The sequence below is a fragment of the Pristiophorus japonicus genome, chromosome 5, assembly GCF_044704955.1.
Source record: "Pristiophorus japonicus isolate sPriJap1 chromosome 5, sPriJap1.hap1, whole genome shotgun sequence".
NCBI classification, from domain to species: domain Eukaryota; kingdom Metazoa; phylum Chordata; class Chondrichthyes; family Pristiophoridae; genus Pristiophorus; species Pristiophorus japonicus.
In genome coordinates this window covers 64,530,630-64,556,369 of record NC_091981.1, presented here as the reverse complement: position 1 = coordinate 64,556,369, position 25,740 = coordinate 64,530,630, and the positions used below count along the sequence as shown (strand labels likewise).

General features: G+C 47.1%; 1 long non-coding RNA gene across 1 annotated transcript; it reads right to left on the bottom strand.

Annotated features, from left to right (window-relative positions):
* Positions 1-4,302: 4,302 nt before the first annotated feature.
* LOC139263818 (uncharacterized) lies at positions 4,303-25,628 on the bottom strand. The gene is made up of 3 exons (XR_011593216.1): positions 25,258-25,628; positions 23,389-23,603; positions 4,303-4,364 (listed from the first exon to the last, which is right to left on the bottom strand). It is a non-coding gene; the product is annotated as an uncharacterized lncRNA (long non-coding RNA).
* Between the last annotated feature and the right edge of the window lie 112 nt (positions 25,629-25,740).

Here is a 25,740-nt window from a genome sequence, read left to right as displayed (position 1 = left end):
CTGAAAACCAGCTTTTGCGATGCCTTCCCGAGTCCGTACACACTCTGTACAGACCCTGGGAGGCCGGGATCTCCAGGCCCCTGTTTTTGATATTTTATAAAATAGATAGCGTTTTGGGACCTTGTTCTTCCATCCTGGGAAGAAAATGGTTTGTGTGTACAATGTATTAAGTGATGCCATTTTCTCTCTGACTCTGAAGCATTCACACTAGAAATAACTTTAAAAAATCCAAAAATGAGGCCTTCTGATTTTAGGGTTAAACCTGATTTTGTTTTCTCCTCCGCCCACCCTATCTTTGAAGTGCTTTGAGGTGTTTTTCTAAAAGTACTTTATAAATGCAAGTTGTTGTATCCCAGGAGAAGTCACCATCTTGGTGGTCACAACAACATCAGTTGACTATATCTGCTGTAAAGGGCGCACTATGTGTGTACACTGATTATTAGGATATGGTCTTGGTAGGAGGTTTGTTTCATTCTGTTTTACTTAAGTGATGTTTTCTATGGGCTCTGTAAGATATTTATGGGTCAGCTTGAGCTCCAGTGAGGTTGCTTTTTCTCTTTTTGTACTGTGTATGTTCCAGAAGGCTTGAGTTAGTTATGGTGAGGGTGTTGCCACGGTTACCACTGGCATTCGTTGATGGTGAGGACGAGCACACAGCTGTTTGATTTAGTTTGAGATAAATAATTCTGTATTCCACGTATGTGATGCATTCTCGTTACATGTATCATGTTTAATTTTTCCTCGATAGTTTTATCCCTGCCCTTTTACTTTCTGAAGGCATTGCTGGGTTCACCTTGCACCCTTCAACCTCTGATCTCACCCATTACTCTTGCATGAATTGTAACAGTGAATGTTGTCAAACAGTTCTTCAAGGGGTGGGATGGCAGCTCAGCCGTGGCCAATCCCATCTTCACTTGAGGTCCAGTGATGTCCACTCTGTGGCTCAGTTGGTAGCACAATCACCTTTGAGTCAGAAGGTTATAGGTTCAAGGCCCACTCCAGAGACTTTGTTCCCAAGCAGAGATCAGTATCTCAACACAGATTGAGAATAAAACCCGAGAAAGGACCCGAGACCTCTATTACTCATTAAGGAAAAAATCTTATCTTCTGTACACTTGAGAGTGATGCGCGTTGTATAAATGTGTATTTGCTGCACGGTTTTAGATGCAGGAATGGCTGATTGTGATTTTTTTTGATGCAGCTGAACGCAACCAGTCTGAAGGAATAAACGGGATTAGCATTCTGGATGGGGAGCTTCATCAGAACATGCAACTTCCGCACATTTCAAGCATTTTCTATTTTAGTCTGCTCATTGTAATGGGAGTTTGTGTGCTTCCTGTTCTGTGCATGTGTCTTGTGTACAAGGTAAGTTACTTTTTATTTGCTGTTTAAAAAAAGGTGGGTCCCTGTCACTCACAGACTGGGACAGTACTGCTATTGAAGGTGGGTCTCCGTCACTCACAGACAGGGACAGTACTACTATTGAAGGTGGGTCTCCGTCAATGACAGACAGGGACAGTACTACTATTGAAGGTGGGTCTCCGCCACTCACAGACTGGGACAGTACTACTATTGAAGGTGGGTCTCCGTCACTCACAGACTGGGACAGTACTACTATTGAAGGTGGGTCTCCGTCACTCACAGACTGGGACAGTACTACTATTGAAGGTGGGTCTCCGTCACTCACAGACTGGGACAGTACTACTATTGAAGGTGGGTCTCCGTCAATGACAGACTGGGACAGTACTACTATTGAAGGTGGGTCTCCATCACTCAAAGACTGGGACAGTACTACTATTGAAGGTGGGTCTCCGCCATTCACAGACTGGGACAGTACTACTATTGAAGGTGGGTCTCCGCCACTCACAGACTGGGACAGTACTGCTATTGAAGGTGGGTCTCCATCACTCAAAGACTGGGACAGTACTACTATTGAAGGTGGGTCTCCGCCACTCACAGACTGGGACAGTACTGCTATTGAAGGTGGGTCTCCGCCACTCAAAGACTGGGGCAGTACTACTATTGAAGGTGGGTCTCCGCCACTCACAGACTGGGACAGTACTACTATTGAAGGTGGGTCTCCGCCACTCACAGACTGGGACAGTACTGCTATTGAAGGTGGGTCTCCGCCACTCAAAGACTGGGACAGTACTACTATTGAAGGTGGGTCTCCGCCACTCACAGACTGGGACAGTACTACTATTGAAGGTGGGTCTCCGCCACTCACAGACTGGGACAGTACTACTATTGAAGGTGGGTCTCCGCCACTCACAGACTGGGACAGTACTACTATTGAAGGTGGGTCTCCGCCACTCACAGACTGGGACAGTACTACTATTGAAGGTGGGTCTCCGCCACTCACAGACTGGGACAGTACTACTATTGAAGGTGGGTCTCCGCCACTCACAGACAGGGACAGCACTGCTATTGAAGGTGGGTCTCCGTCAATGACAGACTGGGACAGTACTACTATTGAAGGTGGGTCTCCGTCAATGACAGACAGGGACAGCACTGCTATTGAAGGTGGGTCTCCGTCAATGACAGACTGGGACAGTACTACTATTGAAGGTGGGTCTCCGCCACTCACAGACAGGGACAGTACTGCTATTGAAGGTGGGTCTCCGCCACTCAAAGACTGGGACAGTACTACTATTGAAGGTGGGTCTCCGCCACTCACAGACTGGGACAGTACTACTATTGAAGGTGGGTCTCCGCCACTCAAAGACTGGGACAGTACTACTATTGAAGGTGGGTCTCCGCCACTCACAGACTGGGACAGCACTGCTATTGAAGGTGGGTCTCCGCCACTCACAGACTGGGACAGTACTACTATTGAAGGTGGGTCCCTGTCACTCACAGACTGGGACAGTACTACTATTGAAGGTGGGTCTCCGTCACTCACAGACAGGGACAGCACTGCTATTGAAGGTGGGTCTCCGTCACTCACAGACTGGAACAGCACTGCTATTGAAGGTGGGTCCCTGTCACTCACAGACTGGGACAGTACTACTATTGAAGGTGGGTCCCTGTCACTCACAGACAGGGACAGCACTGCTAGCGAAGGTGGATAGAAACTTGCAGTTGAACTGCTGCTCTGCTGGAATTCCCTGTTGTTCAAGATGAGAGGTGGAGGAGGGCATAAGCCTATAATCATAAGAACATAAGAAATAGGAGCAAGAGTAGGCCACACGGCCCCTCGAGCCTGCTCCACCATTTAATACAATCATGGCTGATCTGATCATGGGCTCAGCTCCACTTCCCTGCCTGCTCCCCATAACCCCTTATTCCCTTATCGGTTAAATTCTGTCTTAAATTTATTCAATGTCCCAGCTTCCACAGCTCTCTGAGGCAGCGAATTCCACAGATTTACAACCCTCTGAGAGAAGTAATTCCTCCTCATCTCAATTTTAAATGGGCGGCCCCTTATTCTAAGGTTATGCCCCCTAATTCTAGTCTCCCCTATCAGTGTAAACGTCCTCTCTGCCTCCACCTCGTCAAGCCCCCTCATAATCTTATACGTTTCGATAAGATCACCTCTCATTCTTCTGAATTCCAATGAGTAGAGGCCCAACCTACTCAACCTTTCCTCATAAGTCAACCCCCTCATCTCCGGAATCAACCTAGTGAACCTTCTCTGAACTGCCTCCAAAGCAAGTATATCTTTTCTTAAATATGGAAACAAAAACTGCATGCAGTATTCCAGGTGTGGCCTCACCAATACCCTGTGCAACCGTAGTAAGACTTCCCTGCTTTTATACTCCATCGCCTTTGCAATAATGGCCAAGATTCCATTGGCCTTCCTGATCACTTGCTGTACCTGCATACTAACCTTTTGAGTTTCATGCACAAGTACCCCCAGGTCCCGCTGTACTGCAGCACTTTGCAATCTTTCTCCATTTAAATAATAACTTGCTCTTCGATTTTTTTTCTGCCAAAGTGCATGACGTCACACTTTCCAACTTTATACTCCATCTGCCAAATTTTTGCCCACTCACTTAGCCTGTCTGTGTCCTTTTGCAGGTTGTTTGTGTCCTCCTCACACATTACTTTTCCTCCCATCTTTGTATCGTCAGCAAACTTGGCTACGTTACACTCAGTCCCTTCTTCCAAGTCGTTAATATATATTGTAAATAGCTGAGGTTCCAGCACTGATCCCTGCGGCACCGCACTGGTTACTGATTGCCAACCCGAGAATGAACCATTTATCGCGACTCTCTATTTTCTGTTAAAAGCAAAAGGAAATGATTAACTTGAAGATTATAATTTTGGATTGGAGTTGAATTTAATATTGGTAATATTGTCTCAATAACGGTTTCCTGTGTTGTGTTCTTTCCCTTCCAGAAACATACCAGAGAAATGGAAACCTGTAGAAAGCAGATAAGCAAGGAAATGAAGAATTGCTCACAAATATTTGGGGACAAGAGACCTTTTTATAGCAGGATTTAATATTGATGAACACACTGTGGTTTCGTCGAAACATAATCGTGAGCGGCCCACACCTTGTGAAAGCTTGGAGTTTGGGCTGCGCTATATAACACAAGACCACGGACTTGACTACAGCACAGCATGATGGGATGAAAGGCTTTCTCACTCTGCCTGCTGAGAGGGCCAGAGATGGAATGAGGTTGGGCAGTTTCGACACAGTTCTAATGGGTGCACAACACAACGGCCTGGATTTTCTACTTCTGTGGCACACTAGGAGTGCTAATGGGGAAATTCTGTACTGCCGGTCTGTGATTTTCCGACTATTAAAAGGAACGGTTGGAAAAACACAGGCTGGGGAGTACAGGATTTCCTGGCATGTGCCGAGAAGTGGAAAATCTGGGCCAAATTACCCCTGAATTGGCACAAAATTGGCAGTCTTACTCATGCACTAAATACCACAGCCTAGCTCATGCTGATTGATTTCACCTCAGTGCATGTACTGAGCACTGTAGCTGCCTCCAAAATGTCTAACTTAACTGCACATTCTCAGGCTCGTGTGTGCATATTGACTAGCTGAGCTTCAGAGGAAACCATTGTATACAGAGAGAGCAACATAGCTGTATACATTGGACTGTATTTTTGTATTCAGCACTCTTAGCGCAGAGCTTTGCATTCTGCAAGCACATAGGCAAAAATCAGTTTGCACTGCCTGTAGTTTTGAACCGGCTGAAGTGCTGACCACAAAAATTTACCCCGTTACAATCAAAAGGAAAAGCCGCAAGTGGTGGAACCCTGAACTAAAATGGAAAAATGCTGCAAATGCACCAGGGGCATTTGAAAGAGTGATGGGTTAGCATTCCGGGTGGAAAGCTTCATCAGAACATTCAAACTGACCCACTGCACATTTGTAGCATTTTCTACTTTTATTGCACGTATATTGAACTACTCACAGGCCTGGAGGGAATCACTGCTAAAATGGTGGTAATGCTGCTGGAGGCCCCCCTCCCACACCCACACACCTGTTACTGAACAGTGTAAAACTGTAAGCTAATTTTGAACTACTTTCAGAATATGAGGCAGAAGTGGAAGTGTTGCAAAGAGAAAGAGATTATATTTTACTCCCCTTGTTTGTACAGGTGCAGCGTCGAAAATCTGGAATCCGGACCGATTGGTGGAAGGGTCGTTCGGAATCGGTAACCGCCGACCATGCCGACCTCTGGGTCCCGTCGCTGCCCTACCTCGGGCATCCCCTCATCGCCACTGCCCTTACCTCGAGGACTCCTCGCTGGCCCGCCGTAACACCTCCTCCACAACGGCTCCACCACTGTGGGCCCCGCCCGAACACCACCTTGGCGACAGGGTCCACCCAAACACCTCCTTGGTGGCGGGGCCCTGCCCGATGATCTCATCGATGGTGCCGGCGACCCCCTCCCCCCCCCTTTCTGACGTTCCAAAATCCGGAAATACCCGAACTTGGGCTCAGGTATTTCCGGATTCGTGACGTCAGAAAGTCGATCGAAAGCCCTGAATCTATAACAGCCTCGGTCCCGAGGGTTCCGTATTCTCGATGCTACACCTGTACGACCTTGCAGAGTTGATTGTAAAATGTATTGTCCAAGAAATTCAGACAGTTTTTTGGGCGCTAAACAAAATACTAAGCCTCCAAAAATGCGCGTGCCAGAATTTCTAGATCACTATTGTATTTATCCCGTTCAACCCCGTCCTATTTGCGTTTGACTTGGCTAACCATTTTCCTTTATAGGAGCCAATTTTCTGAACTCCGAGCCAGCTGCATTCAAGAAAACTAAGTCAACATGTGGTCCTTAAAGTGTCCACACAAAGGATAAGTTTTATAAAAAGGGTATGTTTGATTTTGGACCATAGTGAAGTCAACGGAAATGAAACTTGAGAGTGTTTAATGGGTGGCTGTCAATATTGTTCGTTCAAAGTCAGAATTACCCCCATACTTACCTGAATGTGGAGCCGGGAGGTGCAGAAATGCTCGTCCCGGCTCCAAATTTAAACCACGCGCTATTGCCGGCCACCACTTGCCCCAGCTCCCGATTGCTTCCTTCCCTATCTGGTTGCTGTCTTCCTCCCTCTCCTGGTCGCTACCTCCTTCCCTCCATCTCTCGATCACTTCCTCCCCTACTCTCCCAGTTGCCCCTTCAATCCCGATCACTTCCTCCTTCTCATCATTTTCTCCCTCTCCAAGTTGCCCTCTCCCTCCCAATCGCTTCCATCCCTTCTCCCAGAACCTTCCTGAGGTTTGCTGCCATCGACTGACCAGCCCGAAATTCAAATTGACTTTGCCGGCAAGCTGCCCGAGGTCGCCTAGTAAGCAGCTCGCCAATTTCATTTAAATTAGGCCAGAGGTGCAATATCAGAGGGCCTTGAGCATGGATGGTTTCTTGTGCCCAGTTTGTGCTGACAGACCATGGCAAAACTATTTCTAGGCCAAGATGTCAATTGGCCACAGATATTAATCCCACTCTGACCTCTCTGTCCTCGGCCTCCTACACTGTTCCAACGAAGCTCAACGTAAGCTTGAGGAACAGCACCTAATTTTTCGATTAGGCACCTTACAGCCTCTGGACTCAACATTTAAGTTCATTCATTTCAGACCATAACCTCTGCCCCTATTTTTTCACATGGCAGCTGTTGATGATTCTGCCATTCCTATTTACACCTCTTCTAGACTCATCTTTTGTTTCTTTACTTGTCCCATTACCATCTCCTTTTGCTTTGTACTATCATAACTTTTGTCAATTAATATTTCCTGCTTCCATCCTATCACAGACCTTCCCTTTTGATTCTTTTCTCCCCTCCCCTGTTTCTCTGCCCCTACACTTGCTTAAAATCTGTTGCAACTTTTTCCAGTTCTGATGAAAGGTCATCGACCTGAGACATTGGGCCCAAGTTTCCACATGATTCGCGCCTGATTTTTAGGAGCAACTGGTGGAGAACGGACTATTTTAGAAATCACAATTCTCCACATTTTTTTTTCTGCAGTTCTAGTCAAGTAGTTCTAGTTTAGAACAGAATTTTTTCTTCAAAAGGGGGCGAGTCCGGCCACTGACGCCTGATTTGAAAGTTTCCACAGTGAAAATGTACTCCAAACTAAAGTAGAATGGAGCCAGTGAAGATTTTTGTAGAACTGAAAAAACCTGTTCTACACATTAAAAAATCAGGCGCAGGTTACAAATTAGGCGTCCAGAACGAGGTGGGGGGAGGGGGGGAAAGGAACTCATTAAATTCGACAATAAATCCTTATTTATACTTCTACAAATATTATACAAATACATCCAACCTGAATAAACATTTATAAGCCAAGAAAAGATTAAATAAACCATCTTCCTACCTGTGTGAAAGTGCTTCAGAGAATTCTGCAGCCGTTCGTGCCGCTGAGCGGGAGGGGGAGAGAGAGAGAGAGAGAGGGAGGTAGAGAGAGAGAGAGAGAGAGGGAGGGAGGGAGAGAGAGAGAGGGGGGGGGAGGAGAGAGAGGGGGGGGAGGGAGAGAGAGAGAGAGGGGGGGGAAGAGAGAGAGGGGGGGAAGTGAGAGAGAGGGGGGGGAAGGGAGGGGGAGAGGGAGGGAGGGGGAGAGGGAGGGAGGGAGGGAGGGAGGAGGGGGGGGGAGGGGGAGGGAGAGAGAGAGCGGGGGGGGGAAAAGAGAGCGGGGGGGGTCGGGTCGGGGAACAGGAGCGCGGGTCGGGTCGGGTCAGTCAGGGGGGGGGGGGGGAGCGGGTCTCGGGTCGGGTCGGGGCGGGGGGTGTCGGGTCGGGTCGGGGGAGAGCGGGTGTCGGGTCGGGGCGGGGGGGGGGCGAGCGGGTGTCGGGTCGGGTCGGGTCGGGGGGGGTGGGGGGAGTAGGTCTCGGGTCGGGGAGCGGGTGTCGGGTCGGGGGGAGCGGGTCTCGGGTCGGGGGGGGGAGCGAGTGTCGGGTCTGGTCGGGTGGGGAGCAGGAGCTGGCCATGGGAGGAACCTCATTCACGCAGCCCCAGTGAGGCCATTGGGCCAGGGCTAGGGGCTGCGTGCTTCGGGCCCCTCCCACACAGTTCGGCGCCTGGAGCTACTGCACTTGCGTGCCGACTGTAGCGCGCATGTGCAGAGGTCCCGGCACTGTTTTCAGCGCCGGGACCTGGCTCCGCCCCCCCCACAGCTCGTGCTGGCTGCGCCGAGGGCCACAGGACCTGTAAGTAGGTGGAGAATACCGAGGATTTTTTTAGGCGCCGTTTTAGGCGCGAAAAATGGGCGCCCAGCTCGGAGGGGCGCCCGTTTTTTTTCTTGTGGAAACTTGGGCCCTTTAACTCTGTTTCTCTCTCCACAGATGCTGCCTGACCTGCTGAGTATTTCCAGCATTTTCTGTTTTTATTTCAGATTTCCAGTATCCGCAGCATTTTGCTTTTGTGTTGTATTTATTATTTTTCTATATTAAGGAATGTAGAAAAATGTATATTTCACTGTTATCCTGTTTACCATTCATTCATCTTTCTTTTATAAATCCAATCATTTGTTGGTATAAAACCTGCATCTCAATTTTGTCACCCAGCCCACCTTTCGAAGAGAGCAGCTCACATGGCAGCATGCGATACAATACAGAGTAAGGTTCTGTGTTACAATCCCTGGATCTTGCTATCATTTACCTAGATATTGAACAGAAAAGATGCACTCTGGACTGTTGAGGACATGAGGTCCATGGATGGGAATGACCAGTGACGCTGAACCCAAGAAACAATTGAGCATAAATACCCCAAAATGTGACACGTCCCTTAGCAGCAGAATACATGATGCATTGCAGGGTATAGCACCCCTGTTGTTAGAACAGTGTATCATTCAATTTGACAGAGGAGACCTGCTAACATTGAACTAGAATGACAGTGGCCAAGCTTGGCTGAACAATACCAGACTGGGCTTGTATTCACTGGAGTTCAGAAGAATGAGAGGGGACCTCATAGAAACGTTTAAAATTCTGACGGGTTTAGACAGGTTAGATTCAGGAAGAATGTTCCCAATGTTGGGGAAGTCCAGAACCAGGGGTCACAGTCTAAGGATAAGGGGTAAGCCATTTAGGACCGAGATGAGGAGAAACTTCTTCACCCAGAGAGTGGTGAACCTGTGGAATTCTCTACCACAGAAAGTAGTTGAGGCCAATTCACTAAATATATTCAAAAGGGAGTTAGATGAAGTCCTTACTACTCGGGGGATCAAGGGGTATGGCGAGAAAGCAGGAAGGGGTTACTGAAGTTGCATGTTCAGCCATGAACTCATTGAATGGCGGTGCAGGCTAGAAGGGCTGAATGGCCTACTCCTGCACCTATTTTCTATGTTTCTATGATGCTAAGTGGGTGCTGTGATAATAAGACACACCTGTGTGAAAGTCTGGTTTTAGCACTCAATTTTGGACCTAATTGCTGATTATCATAATTTGAACTTGCCTGGAGGTGCTAAACCGGACACCTCAAGAGCTAATTAAAGCAATTTTTATGGAGCGCAATATGTGGGCTCCATGCACCCACTTCCACTGAAGGAGTGGAGTGCACTGGCTGACACGCAATGGCACATTTCAGGATGGCTCAACGACCGAGGGAGAGAGTGCCCAGATTCTCCGATGCAGCACTCGGGGTCCTGGTAGAGGAGGAGGGATGTCCTGAGACCATAGGAGGGAACGAGTCACCTTGCCTTCCTGCCTCTCTCCTGCAGTAGCTGGTGCTGCTCTGCTTGTCCTCATGACTTCCTCCCATTTCTCCTGCAGACCAAGAGGGACCCCAAGAAAGATGCTGATGACCATATAACCATAGAATGGTTACAGCATGGAAGAATGCCATTTGGCCCATGTCAGCTCTGCAAGAGCACATCAGCTAGTCCCCCCCGCCCTATCCCCATATGCCTGCAATTTTTTTTTACTTCAGGTACTTATTCAACTTCCTTTTGAAAGCCATGATTGTCTGCCTTCGCCACCCTTTCAGGAAGTGCATTCCAGATCCTAACTACTCCCAGCATAAAAAAGTTTTTTCTTATGTCGCCTTTGGTTCTTTTGCAAATCACCAGTTAAGTTTCTGGTCAATGACGACCCCAGAATGTTGATGGTGGGGAATTCAACGATGGTATTGCCATTGATTGTCACCTCTCATTGATTGGCAATAATGCCTTAATAGAGATGGTCATTGCCTGCCAATTGTGTGGTGCGATTGTTACTAGCCACTTATTAGCCCAAGCCTGGATGTTGTCCAAATTTTTCTGCATGTAGGCATGAATGGCTTTATTATCTGAGGAATTGCAAACAGAACTGAGCACTGGCGCAATCATCAGTAAATATCCCCATTTCTGAACTTATGATGGAAGAAAGGTCACTGATGCAGCTGAAGATGGTTGGGCCTAGAACTCCTGCAGCAATGTCTTGGGGCTGAGATGATTGGCCTCCAACAATGACAACCATCGACTTTTGTACCAGCTATGACTCCAGCTACTGGGGAATTACCCTCTGATCCTAATTGATTTCAGTATTACTAGAGCTCCTTGGTGCTACACTCATCGAATGTTGCCTTGATGTCCAGTACAGTCACTCTCACTTCACCTCTGGAATTCAGCTCTTGGACCAAGGCTGTAATGAGGTCTGGAGCCGAGTGGTCCTGGCAGAACTCAAACGTCAACCACACCTTTCATCAGTTTGCTCTTGATTGGGAGTAGACTGATAGGGCAGCAATTGGCTGAGCTGGATTTGTCTTGCTTTTGGTGGATAGGATATTCCTCAACTCTGTTTATAACATGTAGCTTTTGCTGTTTAACATGCATGTGGTTCTGTGTTGTAGCTTTACCAGGTTAGAACCTCATGTTCAGGTATGCCTGATGCTTCTCTCAGTATGCTTTTCCACACTCCTCATCGAATGAAGGTTAGTCATCTGGCTTGATGGTGATGGAGGAGTGAGGGTTATGCTCAGTTATTAAGTTACAGATTGTGGTGGCATAAAATTCTGCTGCTGATGGGCCACAGTGACTCATGGATGTCCAGTTTTAACCTTTTAGATCTGTTCTTAATCCATCACACGTAGCATAGTGGTAGTGGCTTATGGCACAATGGAAGGTGTTTTTGGTGTGAAGACAGTGAATTTTACGAATGGTTTGTGGCCTGTATTTAAATTGACCAATGATGATTAAAGACAAAAAAACCTTTCATTTTTATTGTGCTTTTTGTATCCTCAGGATGTTCGAAACCACTGCACAGCCAATTAATTATTTCTGAAGTGCAGTCACTGTTGTTCTGTGGGCTAATGCAGCAGTCATTTATGCACAGCAAGGTTCCACAGACTATGAGATGAAGGACCAATTCATATTTTTGGTTGTATTGGCTGAGGGAATGAATACTGCCATGGAATTCTTAAACATCCACCTAAATAAACATATGGGAACTAGGTTTAACATCTCATCTGAAAGACTGCACTTCTGACAATGCAACACTTCCTCAGTAGTGCACTCAAGTGCCAGCTTAGATTATGTGCTTAAATCCTGAAATAAATTTTAGAACTCCCAACCTTATTGTCTAAAGGTGCAAGTGCTATCAGTGAGCCAAGCTGAGAGTTAAGATATATATGCATTTGAATGCCCTGTGTGGTAAGACTGGGCATTCTGTCCACCTCTTTCATACAATCATAAATGATACAACACAAATGAGGCCATTCAGCTCATCATATCGGTGTTGGTTCTTTGGTAGAGCTATTCAATTAGTCCCACTCCCCTGCTCTTTCCCCACAGCTCTGTAATTGGTTTTCCCTTCAAATATTTATCCAATTCTCTTTTTAATGTTACCATTGAATTTGCTTCCACCACCATTTCAGGCAGTGCATTCCAGATCACAACTCACTGAGTAAAAAAAAACGTTTCCTCATGTCGCCTGTGGTTCTTTTGCCAATCATTTTAAATCAGTCTCTGGTTACTGACCCTTCTGCCACTGGAAACAGTGGGCTTAAAATCTGTGGGTTTAGTACAGACTGTTACCGTCAATTCAGGTATAAAAATGGTGGCAACCGCACGTCCACCCGCTGCTAGCAGGTCCCGCGGCGGCCGTCATTTTTGGCTGGTCGGTGTCCGCGCTCGCAAAAATTATGTAGATTATGCAGATCATGACGTCAGTAAGAGTGCAATGCTCACTTGACACCCAATCTGCCAGGGTGTCAGAGACTCCAGCAGCAGTATTTAAAGGGACCATCAGCAACTACTTGCAGCTGACATGTTTCTGCAGTTTGATTGGCTCTGTGGAATATTCTGCAATTCCAGCAGCTTTATTAACTTATTTCAAGGTTCTAAAGTAACAGGAAGTGTTATGGCAAGTGGAGGACACCTTCATTCTTATTTAAAGGATTCTGCTCACAGCACATGCTCACAGTCATGGGGGCTCTACTTGCAGTCCCCCTCGCATGCGAATATCTTCGGGAGAGGAAGCAATGAAGAAGAGGAGAAAATGCGTGCAGAGGGATGAGGAGGAAGATGTCCGGGAGGGCTCTCAACAGGCGGCCGTACCCACCTAGGGTCTTCCAAGAGTATTTCTCTTATATCCATTTAAGCAAGGAGCAGTGTATTAGGAGGCTACGTTTCAGCAAGGAGGTTGTCACAGACCTCTGCCACCTCCTGCAAACAGACCGGCAGCCTGAGAGCGTGGCGACCACGGCTCTCTCAGTGGCAGTCGAGGTCACCGGGGCTCTCAATATATTTCCCAGCGAATCCTTCCAAACTGCAGCAGAAGACATAGCTAACATCTCCCAGCTCGCTGTCCATGGCTATAACCGGGAGGTCACTGAGGCTCTCTACGCTTGGAGAAGGGATTACCTTTTCTTCTCTCTCAAGAGAGAGAAGCAGGCCAACCACGCATGTGGCTTTGCCAGGATAGCGGGCTTCCCCATGGTGTGGGGCGACTGCACAAACATGGCTTTGCAGGCGCCGCATAACAATCCTGACATTATCTGTAATCACAATGGCTACCATTCACTTAATTTGCAGTTGGTGTGCGACCACGCACAGTGAATCCTCAATGTCAACACCCGCTATCCTGGTAGCAGTAATGTTGCCTTCATCCTGTGTTAGTCTGATGTGCCAGAAATCCTCCAGCACCTGTGGCTCAATTGGTAGCACACTTGCCTCTGAGTCAGAAGTTTGTGGGTTCAAATCCTGCTCTAGGGACTTCAGCACATAAATCTAGGCTGACACTCCAGTGTAGTGCTGAGGGAGGACTACACTGTCAGGTGCTGCCTTTCGGATGAGACGTTAAACTGCGGGCCCTGTCTGCTCTCTCAGGTGGACGTAGAAGATTCCATGGCACTATTTCAAAGAGCAGGGGAGTTATCCCCAGAATCCTGGTCAATATTTATTCCTCATTCAACATAATGACCAGATAATCTGTTTTTGTTATCACATTGTTTTTTATGGGAGCTTGCTGTGCGCAAATTGGCTGCCACATTTCCAACATTACAACAGTGACTACACCCCAAAATTACTTCATTGGCTGTCCAGTGGTCGTGAAAGACGCTATATAAATTCAACTCTTTTTTTCAAACCCAAGGTTAGCTGTTAGGTGACTATCTGCTCTGCACCTGGCTGATGACTCCCCTCCACAAATCCAACACATGAGTCAAGCACTCATATAATGAGAGCCAGGCTGCCACCAGGAACATCATTGAGCAGACCATCGGAATGCTGAAGCAATGGTTCCGCTGCCTTGACCACTCGAGAGGAACCCTCCAGTACTCGGCTGAGCGGGTGTCCTATTTCGTGGTGGTCTGCTGCATGTTTCGCAACTTGGCCATCTTGTGGGTGCAGTTCTTGCCAGCTGGGATTGTGATACCACGTCAGGAAGAGGAAAAGGAGGAGAATGAGGAGGAAGAAGGGAGGATGAGGAGGCGGCCGAGGAGGCAGGCAGAAAATCCCACTTCGGCACGGGCTGTCCATGAACGCCTCAACAGACTCTGATTCCAGTGAATGAAACTCCAGATTCCCGTTGCTCACCACATCCTCATCAACCACATCCCCATCATACCATCCCTCTGTCACGGAATATCGCAACATCCTTCTCAGTACAAAGGTGAAATGAGAGCCACCACAAAATAAAGGTTCCAAACAAAATGATTACATTTATCAAGAATCAATTCACACATACTACAACAACGAATCACCCTTAGTGCCTATTGTTCGGGTGCTCTCATGCTCTGACCCAGTGCTACCCCAATGGCTGCTCATTATTTACTCCATCAAAACCGTTCATGATTTTGAACATCTCTGTCAAATCTCCTCTTAAACTTCTCTGCATTAAGGAGAACAACCCCAGCTTCTCCAGTCTCTCCACATAACTGAAGTCCCTCATCCCTGGTACCATTCTAATAAATCGCTTCTGCATTCTCTCTAAGATCTTGATATCCTTCCGAAAGTGTGATGTCTAGAATTGAACACAATACTCCAGTTGCGTGCTAACCAATGTTTTATAAAGCTTTAGCATAACTTTCTTGCTTTTATACTCTCATCATCATAGGCAGTCCCTCGGAATTGCTTCCACTCTAAAAATGAGTCCTTAGGTGGCTGAACAGTCCAATACGAGAACCACAGTCCCTGTCACAGATGGGACAGATAGTCATTGAGAGAAGGGGTGAATGGGACTGGTTTGCTGTACGCTCTTCCCGCTGCCTGCGCTTGATTTCTGCGTGCTCTCCGCAATGAGACTCGAGGTGCTCAGCGCCCTCCCGGATGCACTTCCTTCATTAGGGCGGTCTTTGGCCAGGGACTCCCTGGTGTCAGTGGAGTTGTTGCATTTTATCAGGGAGACTTTGAGGGTATCATGGAGACTTTGAGGGTGTCCTTGTAACATTTCCTCTGCCCACCTTTGGCTCGTTTGCCATGAAAGAGTTCCGAGTAGAGCGCTTGCTTTGGGAGTCTTGTGTCTGGCATGCGAACAATGTGGCCTGCCCAGTGGAGCTGATCAAGTGTGGTCAGTGCTTCAATGCTGGGGATGTTGGCCTAGTCGAGAACACCAACGTTGGTGCGTCTGTCCTCCCAGAGGTTTTTCAGGATCTTGCGGAGACACCGTTGGTGGTATTTCTCCAGTGACTTGAGGTGTCTACTGTACGTAGTCCATGTCTCCGAGCCATACAGGAGGGCGGGTATTATTACAGCCCTGTAGACCATGAGCTTGGTAGTAGATTTGAGGGCCTGGTCTTCAAACACTCTTTTCCTCAGGCGGGCGAAGGCTGCACTGGCGCACTGAAGGTGTTGAATCTCATCGTCAATGTCTGCTTTTGTTGATAAGAGGCTCTCAAGATATAGAACGTGGTCCACATTGTCCAGGGCCGCGCCATGGATCTTGATGACTGGGGGGGGGCAGTGCTGTGCGGCGGGGACAGGTTGGTGGAGGACCTTTGTCTTACAGATGTTTAGCATAAGGCCCATGTTTTTGTATGCCTCAGTGAATACGTTGAGTATGACTTGGAGTTTAGCCTCTGTTTTTGCAAGCGTGGTCTGCGTACTGTAGCTCGACGACAGAGATTGGGGTGGTCTTGGACCAGGCCTTGGAGACAACGGAGGTTGAACAGGTTCCCACTGGTTCTGTAGTTCCGCTCCAGCGGGGAGCTTGTTGACTGAGGTGGAGCATGGCAGCGAGGAAGGTTGAGAAGAGGGTTGGGGCGATGATGTAGCCCTGCTTGACCCCGGTCCGGACGTGGATTAGGTCTGTAATGAATCTGTTGGTAAGGAGCACAGCCTGCAGGCAGAGGATAGTGATGAACTTTTGGGGGCATCAGAAACGGAGGAGCACGCTCCATAGACCCTCGCGGTTGAGTGTCAAAGGCCTTTGTAAGGTCGAAGAAGGCCATGTATAAGGGCTGGTGCTGTTTCCTGCATTTTTCTTGCTGCTGTCGTGCTGCAAAAATCATGTTCGTTGTGCCCCGTAGGGAGCGAAATCCGCACTGTGACTCCAGGAGCTCCTTGGCCACAGGGAGAAAAGGAGGACTCTAGCGACGACTTTCCCAGTGGCTGATAACAGGTAGATTCCTCTCTAGTTGCTGCAATCAGACTTGTCCTCTTTTTAAAAGATGGTCACAATCATTGCATCTCTAAGATCTCCCGGCATGCTTACCTCCCTCCAGATGAGAAAGATGAGGTCATGCATTCGCGCCAACAGTGCTTCTCTGCCATATTTCAGTGCCTCAGCATGGATTCCATCCATTCCCGTAGCCTTGTTGTTCTTAAACTGTCTTATGAGTTTTTCTACCTTGTGCAGTGCTGGGGTTTTACTGAGGTGGTGGTGGGTAGCATGCTGCGGGATGGAGTCGCGGACACTCGAGTCAAAGGCAGAGCCTCGATTGAGGAGATCTTCAAAGTGCTCCTTCCAGCGGGCCCTGACTGCCTCGGTGTTCTTGATAAGTGTTTCCCCGTTCTTGGCCAACAGTGGGGTGGGGCCTTGGGTGTTTGGGCCGTAGATGGCTTTGACTGCATTGAAGAATCCTCGCACATCATGGCTGCTGTATCTCCTGTGCTTTCTCCATCCATCATCTGTTCTTTAGGTCCCGAGTTTTTTGTTGGACCTCAGCCTTAAGCCGTATGTAATGCTGTCTTGCTGCTCCCGAGTTGGGTTGTTGTTTATGGCTCAGAAATGTCCTGCGCTTGCGATCTATTAGCTCTTGGATCTCCTGGTCATTCTCATCAAACCTGGTGTTTCCTGGTTTAGTGAACGAGCGTCTCTTCGCAGGCACTGGTTATGGAGGCCTGGAGGATAGACCAAGCGCTGTGGGCATTTTGTGTCTCAGGGTCATCAAAGCATGCCAGGTTAGCTGTGAGGCGCTGACTGTATAGGGCTCTCTTAACTGGGTCTTTAAGTGTCCCGGCATTGACTTTTTTGCAGCACTGCTTCTGCTGCCCTCGCCACTTGCTGCCCTCGCCGCTTTGGGGCTATGTTAATATCAATGATGGATCGGGTTAGGCAGTAGTCCATCAAGCAGTCGTCAGCTCCTGTCATGGCGCGGGTGATGCGCACATCCTTGCGATCCCTGACTCAGATGATGACATAGTCGAGCATATGCCAATGTTTGGAGTGAGTGTGTTGCCACGATGCCTTGTACTTGTCCCTCTGACGGAACAAGGTGTTGGTGATGACAGGGTCATGTTCTAGACATTTTGTCAGGAGTAGGGTACCACTGGAGTTGGTTTTCCCGACCCCCTCTCTGCCGATCACGCCTCCCCAGAGGGCTGTGTCCTTGAAGTCACCAAGGAGGATCAGTTTGTCGTCTGCAGGGTTGCTGGACAGGGATTTTGAGAGGTTGGAGTAAAAACCCTCTTTGGTCTCATCTGTCACATCGAGTGTTGGGGCGTACGCACTGATGACTGTGGCGCATTGATTCTGGGATGGGGTGAGTCGGAGAATCATGAGACTTTCGTTAACCCCACAGGGGGAGTCTTTGAGGCGGTCAACCAATTTGTTTTTAGAAACATAGAAAGTAGGTGCAGGAGTAGGCCATTCGGCCCTTTGAGCCTGCACCACCATTCAATATGATCATGGCTGATCATGCAACTTCAGTATCCCATTACTGCTTTCTCTCCATACCCTTTGATCTCTTTAGCCGTAAGGGCAACATCTAACTCCCTTTTGAATATATCTAATGAATTGACCTCAACAACTTTCTGTGGTAGAGAATTCCACAGGTTCACAATTCTCTGAGTGAAGAAGTTTCTCCTCATCTCGGTCCTAAATGGCTTACCCCTTATCCTTAGACTGTGACCCCTGGTTCTGGACTTCCCCAACATCGGGAACATTCTTCCTGCATCGAGCCTGTCCAATCCCGTCAGAATTTTATATGTTTCTATGAGATTCCCTCTCATTCTTCTAAATTCCAGTGAATATAAGCCAAGTCGATCCAGTCTTTCTTCATATGTCAGTCCTGCCATCCCGGGAATCAGTCTGGTGAACCTTCGCTGCACTCCCTCAATAGCAAGAATGTCCTTCCTCAGATTAGGAGACCAAAACTGTACATAATATTCAAGGTGTGGCCTCACCAAGGCCCTGTACAACTGCAATAAGACCTCCTTGCTCCTATACTCAAATCCTCTCGCTATGAAGGCTAACATGCCATTTACCTTCTGTACCTGCATGCCAACTTTCAATGACTGATATACTATGACAATCAGGTCTCGTTGCACCTCCCCTTTTCCTAATCTGTCACCATTCAGATAATATTCGGCCTTCCTGTTTTTGCCACCAAAGTGGATAACCTCACATTTATCTACATTATACTGCATCTGCCATGCATTTGCCCACTCACCTAACCTGTCCAAGTCACCCTGCAGCCTCTTAGCATCCTCCTCACAGTTCACACTGCCACCCACCTTAGTGTCATCTGCAAACTTGGAGATATTACATTCAATTCCTTCGTCTAAATCATTAATGTATATTGTAAATAGTTGGGGTCCCAGCACTGAACCTTGCGGTACCCCACTAGTCACTGCCTGCATTCTGAAAAGGACCCATTTATTCCTACTCTTTGCTGCTTTTCCTGGCCAATTTATATGCCTCTACCTTGGATTTAACACTATCTCTAATTTCCCTTGTTAGCCACGGTTGAGCCACCTTCCCCATTTTATTTTTATGCCAGACAGGGATGTACAATTGTTGAAGTTCATCCATGTGATCTTTAAATGTCTGTCATTGTCTATCCACTGTCAACCCTTTAAATATAATTCACCAGTCTATCCTAGCCAATTCACATCTCATACCATCGAAGTTAACTTTTTTTAAGTTCAGGACCCTAGTCGCTGAATTAACTGTGTCACTCTCCATCTTAATGAAGAATTCTTCCCCAAGGCGCCTCGCACAACAAGACTGCTAATTAATCCTCTCTCATTACATAACACCCAGTTAGGATGGCCAGCTCTCTAGTTGGTTCCTCGACATATTGGTCTAGAAAACCATCCCTTATACACTCCAGGAAATCCTTCTCCACCGTATTGCTACCAGTTTTGTTAGCCCAATCAATATGTAGATTAAAGTCACCCATGATAACTGCTGTACCCTTATTGCACGCATCCCTAATTTCCTGTTTGATGCCATCCCCAACCTCACTACTACTGTTTGGTGGTCTCAACTCCCACTAGCGTTTCCTGCCCTTTGGTGTTCCGCAGCTCTACCCATACAGATTCCACATCATCCTTCCTTAATCTCCTCTTTAACCAGCAATGCTACCCCACCTCCTTTTTCTTTCTGTCTATCCTTCCTGAATATTGAATATCCCTGGATGTTGAGTTCCCAGCTTTGGTCACCCTGGAGCCATGTCTCTGAAATCCCAATTACATCATATCCGTTAACAGCTATCTGCACAGTTAATTCATCCACCTTATTATGAATGCTCTTCGCATTGAGACACAGAGCCTTCAGGCTTGTTTTTTTTAAACACTCTTTGTACTTTTAGAATTATGTTGTAATGTGGCCCTTTTTGATTTTTGCCTTTGATTTCTCTGCCCTCCACTTTTCCTTATCTCCTTTCTACCTTTTGCTTCTACCCCCATTTTACTTCCCTCTGTCTCCCTGCATAGATTCCTAACCCCCTGCCATATTAGTTTAAACCCTCCTCAACAGCACTAGCAAACACTCCCCCTAGGACATCAGTTCCGGTCCTGCCCAGGTGCAGACCATCCGGTTTGTACTGGTCCCACCTCCCCCAGAACCGGTTCCAATGTCCCATGAATTTGAATCCCTCCCTCTTGCACCATTCCTCAAGCCACGTATTCATCTTAACTCTCCTGCTATTTCTACTCTGACTAGCACGTGGCACTGGTACCAATCCTGAGAGTACTACCTTTGAGGTCCTATGTTTTAATTTTGATGGCGAAACCGACTCCATGGAGGCGCCGTATTTCCTCTGATTTCCCTTTCCAGAAAAAGATATAACCTCCGCCTTGTTCCTTGAGCTGGCCTTCCCCTGCATGCCGGGTCTTGCTTAGGGCAGCGATATCGACATCAAAACATCTAAGTTCCCGGGCAACTATGGCGTTGCGGCATTCCGGCCTGTCGCTGTTGGAGTTGTCCATGAGGGTCTTGACGTTCCAGGTCCCGAACTTCATGTTAAAGGAATGGAAGATGCCTGTGCCTTTTATACTCTATTCCTCTATTATAGAAGCCAAGGATTCCATATACTTTTTCAACTGTTTTCTCAACCTGCCCTGCCACCTTCAACAATTTGTGCACATATACCCCCAGGTCTCTCTGTTCCTGTACCCACTTTAGAATTGTTCCCTTTAGTTTATATTGCCTCTCCTCATTCTTCCTACCAAAACATATCACTTCACACTGCCATGTGTCTTCCCATTTCACCAGTCTATGTCGTCCTGAACTCTGTTACTATCCCTCCTCATTGTTTACTACGTTTCCGAGTTTCATGTCATCTGCAAACTTTGAAATGATGCCTTGTGTACTCTAGTCCAGGTCATTGATATGTATCAAAAATACACCTCAGACCGATGAGTTATCGTGCAGTATAGCACTTGTAGTGTTTCCAGATGAAGCAATGCAGTGGCTGGGTGTAGATGTAGGTTGTTTCTCTGATCCCCTCAGATGTAATCAAAAGTCCAAGCCCAAATTTCAGTTGAAATTAATTCTGAGTGAATGATACGGGGGGCTCATTTTTTTTTTTTTTTAGGTGCTATGTGCCTACTTAAGACTCGAAAATGGGGTCCAAGAAGTGTGCACACACTTCCGATAATAAGTGCGCAGGACACCATCTTGGTAAAGGTGTTTGTGCGGCGCACCTAATGACTGCCAGCAGCATGCAGAGCAGCAGATTTTGATGTCAATCAGTGTGCAACGCCATTTTCAAACTCTACACTCCAGCTTACGCCTTGTCTTAACCTCGCGTGGCTGAAAACTATATTAAACGGAATTAAGACCACCCCCCATAGCACTATTTAAAGGAATCATGAAATACTGACAGGTTAATTTCTGCATTAGCCTTCTGGCTGCTGGTGAAACTGTTCCTGTTTTTGGAGTTTTTCTATACTGTATAAAATGTAATTACTCCACAGATCTGACTGGTCTTGCAATACCTTTTTGCCACATAAAATATTGTGCTGAAAGAGGTTGTTTCCAGACCCGAGTGCTCTGGTAGTGCTTTCTATGTGAATTGAACATGAGTGAGGAGAATGAAGAGAGGCCACGTAGAGCAGGACAAGCTACTAGAAGATGGAGGAGGGGGTGAAGGGCAATCAACAGAAGGCCAGATCCATGGAAGGTCTTCAGGGAGCATTTATTCAACAATCACCAATGCATGAGACGTCTTCACTTCACAAAGAGGTTATGATTGAAATCTGCAATCTGAGCTGGTGGCTGCAAGTGTAAGTTTGAGTGATGGTGTTTCTTCTTCATCATCACTGTCTTCTTCCTCTTCCGCTTCTGATTGGGCAGTTTCCAGTTCTTGAGCATTTGAAAGGAAAAAGGGACAAAGGTTGGGTTGTGGTGTGGGGATTAAATGAAAAGTGTACGCTTACACCATCTGCAGTTTGTGAGTCAGCAGAGATTGTAGGATGAGGGCGAAGTGGGAAGAGACAACAAGGTTTAGGTATGCAGATACCTTCATCATCAAACCCTCAAGCACCACCAGTGGCCTCAGTGACACCTCCAAGGGGGTTAGGGGACAAGTAGCAGAATGGATAGCAACCTGTCTATAAAACAGCAAATAGAGAGGCTGAAATTGCCCCTTCTGATAAGATCTCTGGCCGCCTGAAAGCAGCAGCCACGGGGCGGTGCAGAATGGCTGCCGGCCATTTTGGAAATTGCTCTTCCTCAGTCTTGGAGCAGTGTCCAGGACCGCGCCGCCTGTTTTCCCACCAATGCATGAGACGTCTTCACTTCACAAAGAGGTTATGATTGAAATCTGCAATCTGAGCTGGTGGCTGCGAGTGTAAGTTTGAGTGATGGTGTTTCTTCTTCATCATCACTGTCTTCTTCCTCTTCCTCTTCTGATTGGGCAGTTTCCAGTTCTTGAGCATTTGAAAGGAAAAAGGGACAAAGGTTGGGTTGTGGTGTGGGGATTAAATGAAAAGTGTACGCTTACACCAGTAAATCTTTTTTGCACTTTCTCCAATGCCTCTCTATCCTTTTTGTAATATGGAGACCAGAACTATTCATAGTACTGAAGTGTGGCCTAACCAAGTTTCTATACAAGTATAGCATAACTTCTCTGCTTTTCAATTCAACCCAAGAGGGGGTGCCAGGCGTGCACGTGCCAACCTCTTACCGGCTGGTGGGGACCCGCTCGCAAAATTGCCCCTCGAGAAATTGCCCCTTCCCCACTATTGCCCCGCGGGAGCAGCTCCCCCGCTGATTGGTGCCCCCAACAGCTTTTGCTGTCGGTACCTTCTCTGTGGCATGGCGGCGTGTTATTTTTTTGTTGTCGACCGATTGCCAGATCGGTCCAACAATTATGGCCACGGGTTGGGCCAGGCCACCAACAGGCAGCCTGGCACCCCCTCTTGGGTTGAATTGAAAAGCAGAGAAGTTATGCTATACTTGTATAGAAACTTGGTTAGGCCACACTTCAGTACTATGAATAGTTCTGGTCTCCATATTACAAAAAGGATAGAGAGGCATTGGAGAAAGTGCAAAAAAGATTTACTGGTATAATACTAGAACTGAGAGGTTATACCTATAACAAAAGATTGAATAGGCTGGGGCTCTTCTCTAGAAAAGAGAGGACTGAGAGGTGACCCAATAGAGGTCTTTAAGATTATGAAAGGGTAGATGTACAAAAGATCTTTCCATTTGCAGGTGAGGCCAGAACTAGGGGTCATAAATATAAGATAGTCATTAATAAATCCATTAGGAAATTTAAGAGAAACTTCTTTACCCAGAGAGTGGTTAGAATGTGGAACTCGCTGCCACAGTGAGTAGTTAAGGCAAATAGCATAGATGCATTAAGAGAAAGCTAGATAAACACATGAGGAGCTCTTACCTTTAGGAATCAGCAGCTGCTGCCTCGGATAAGCTACTAGACAGTCGATGATGTCATCAGGCCGCGACTTTGGAATGTTAATTAGGCCCCACCTGTCTTTCGCAGGAGCCTCATCCCAAAATGATCAAGATTTGTCAGGAATGACATTTTCCCAGGATCACAATTACTTTATGAGTCCTTGCCCAGATATCATCAGGAAAACTCTAGAAAATAAGCTTGCATGGGAAAGAAAGAAGAATGAAGAATATCGGCAAAAATTCAGAGTACTCCAACAGAAACTGAAAAGAAAAGAGCTGAAAATTGATAGTCTCACCAAAATTATCAACCAGCTGAGTGAAAGGAAGACTGATCTGTGGAATAGTAACACAGAGTAATAAAATGGGGGGGGGGGGGGGTATATGTTGTCCAATTGCAGAATCTGAAATGTATAGTCAAGTCATCACTCATTAATGTTAAATCACACTGGCTTCTGTTGAAGTTGGGTTTGGGGTGTGTTTATACTGTAACGGTAGTATTGCTGCAAAATGATACTAATGATGCAGTATAACTCTGAGGCCAGGTCTTGATCGTACTCTAGCAAAATATGTCTCTCAAGACACTACACAGAATATTACTCCAGTGAATTGTATAACCTCGTTTTGAAAAGTGCTCATGGCGGAGGAGGGTTGGGGGGGGGGGGGGGAATCTATTAATAATTGCTGGAGCAGCTTTGCACATGCACAAAACTCTCCTGGGGAGAACCGTAGCATATCTAGCAGTACCTGTATAAGCAAGGTACTATTTGGCTAGAAACAGTTCTGTAGCTACTGGTCTCCGACTGATAGCTACAGTAAAAATTCACTACTAGTGTCTGGGTAAATTACTGGATTCCACCCCAAATTTATTTCAGTCGACAACAATGTTGTCATTGGTTGGTTGATAGTGTTTTAACCCCGTACCAAAAAAAAAATCAAGTTTGCAGATATAAGTAACTTGTTCACAGCCTTCAATAAATCAGAAATAAAAATCCCAAAAGAGTTCAATGGCCTGATTTCTCTATGTTAAAATTTAATGGGAGGGGCCAGGGTCTGGACCCTGGGATATTTTAACCCCCCCCCCCTTCGACTCTCTCCCACTATATCGGGGGGGGGGGGGGGGGTGTAAAATCAAGGCCAAACAGTCCTAACTAATGGGCTTCATTTCTCAAGCAATTCTGAGCTATTCATAAGAAAGAAGAATGAAAGAACTTAAATTTATATGGCGCCTTTCATGACTCCAGGGTGTTCCTAAGGGCTTTACAGCCAATTAAGTACTTTTGAAGTGTAGTCACTGTTGTAATGTAAGAATCGCTGGAGCCAATTGTGCACAGCAAACAGCAATGTGATCATGACCAGATAAAATTGGGCCCAAGTTTCGGCTCGAGTTGCTCCTATTTTTTTGGAGCAACTTGTTTACTATGGAGTATCTTAGAAATCGCAATTCTCGGCTTTTAGTTTGCTCTAGTTCTAGTTAGTTAGAATAGTTTTGTTTTAGTACTGTTTTTTTTCAAAAGGGGGTGTTACCAGCCACTTACACCTGTTTTGCAAGTTTAGGCAGCGAAAAGTTACTCCAACTAACTTAGAACAGAGTAAGTGTCGATTTTTGTACACTCAGAAAAACCTTGCCTGCACTTCATAAATTAGGCGCAGGTAGCGAGAGATGGGGGGGGACGGGGGTAAGGGAATTTAGGGGATTTTACAAAGCATTAACCACTTCACTTTTACCAATAAAGAGCCATCATCAATAATAAATGCTCAATAAATCAACCAATAAATCAATCAAAAAAAAATTAAAAATAAAAGAATAATAAAAAACCAATCAATAAATAAAAAATTAAAAGTTTCTACTCACCTACTGCAGCACAAGGAGCCCTCCAGCAGCCTGCTGTAGAGCTGGTCAGGCGGGGCCTGCCGCTGACAAGGTACTCATGTGGGCCCCGCCGGCGACGAGGTGCTGCTCGGGTGGGCCCCACCACTGAGTAGGTGGGTGGGCCCCACCACTGAGTAGGTGTTCGGGCGGGCCCTGCCGCCGACGAGGTGCTCACGCGGACCCTGCCGCTGAAGAGGTGCTCGGGCAGGGCCCGCCGTCAACAAGGTGCTGGTCGCGCGGGCCCCACCGCCGGTGAGATGCTCAGGCGGGGCCTGCTGACTACGAGATGCTCGGGCGCGTTCGCCGCCGAGGATGTAAGGGCAGGCAGACCACTTGGCCCGGGATAGGGGCGACATCCCTTCGGCCAGGAATAGACTCGCCCAGAGACAGGACGCGCTGGGAGGGCTAGGAGCTACTGCGCATGCGCGCAGCTGCCGGCACTCTTTTTGGCGCAAGGCTGTAGCT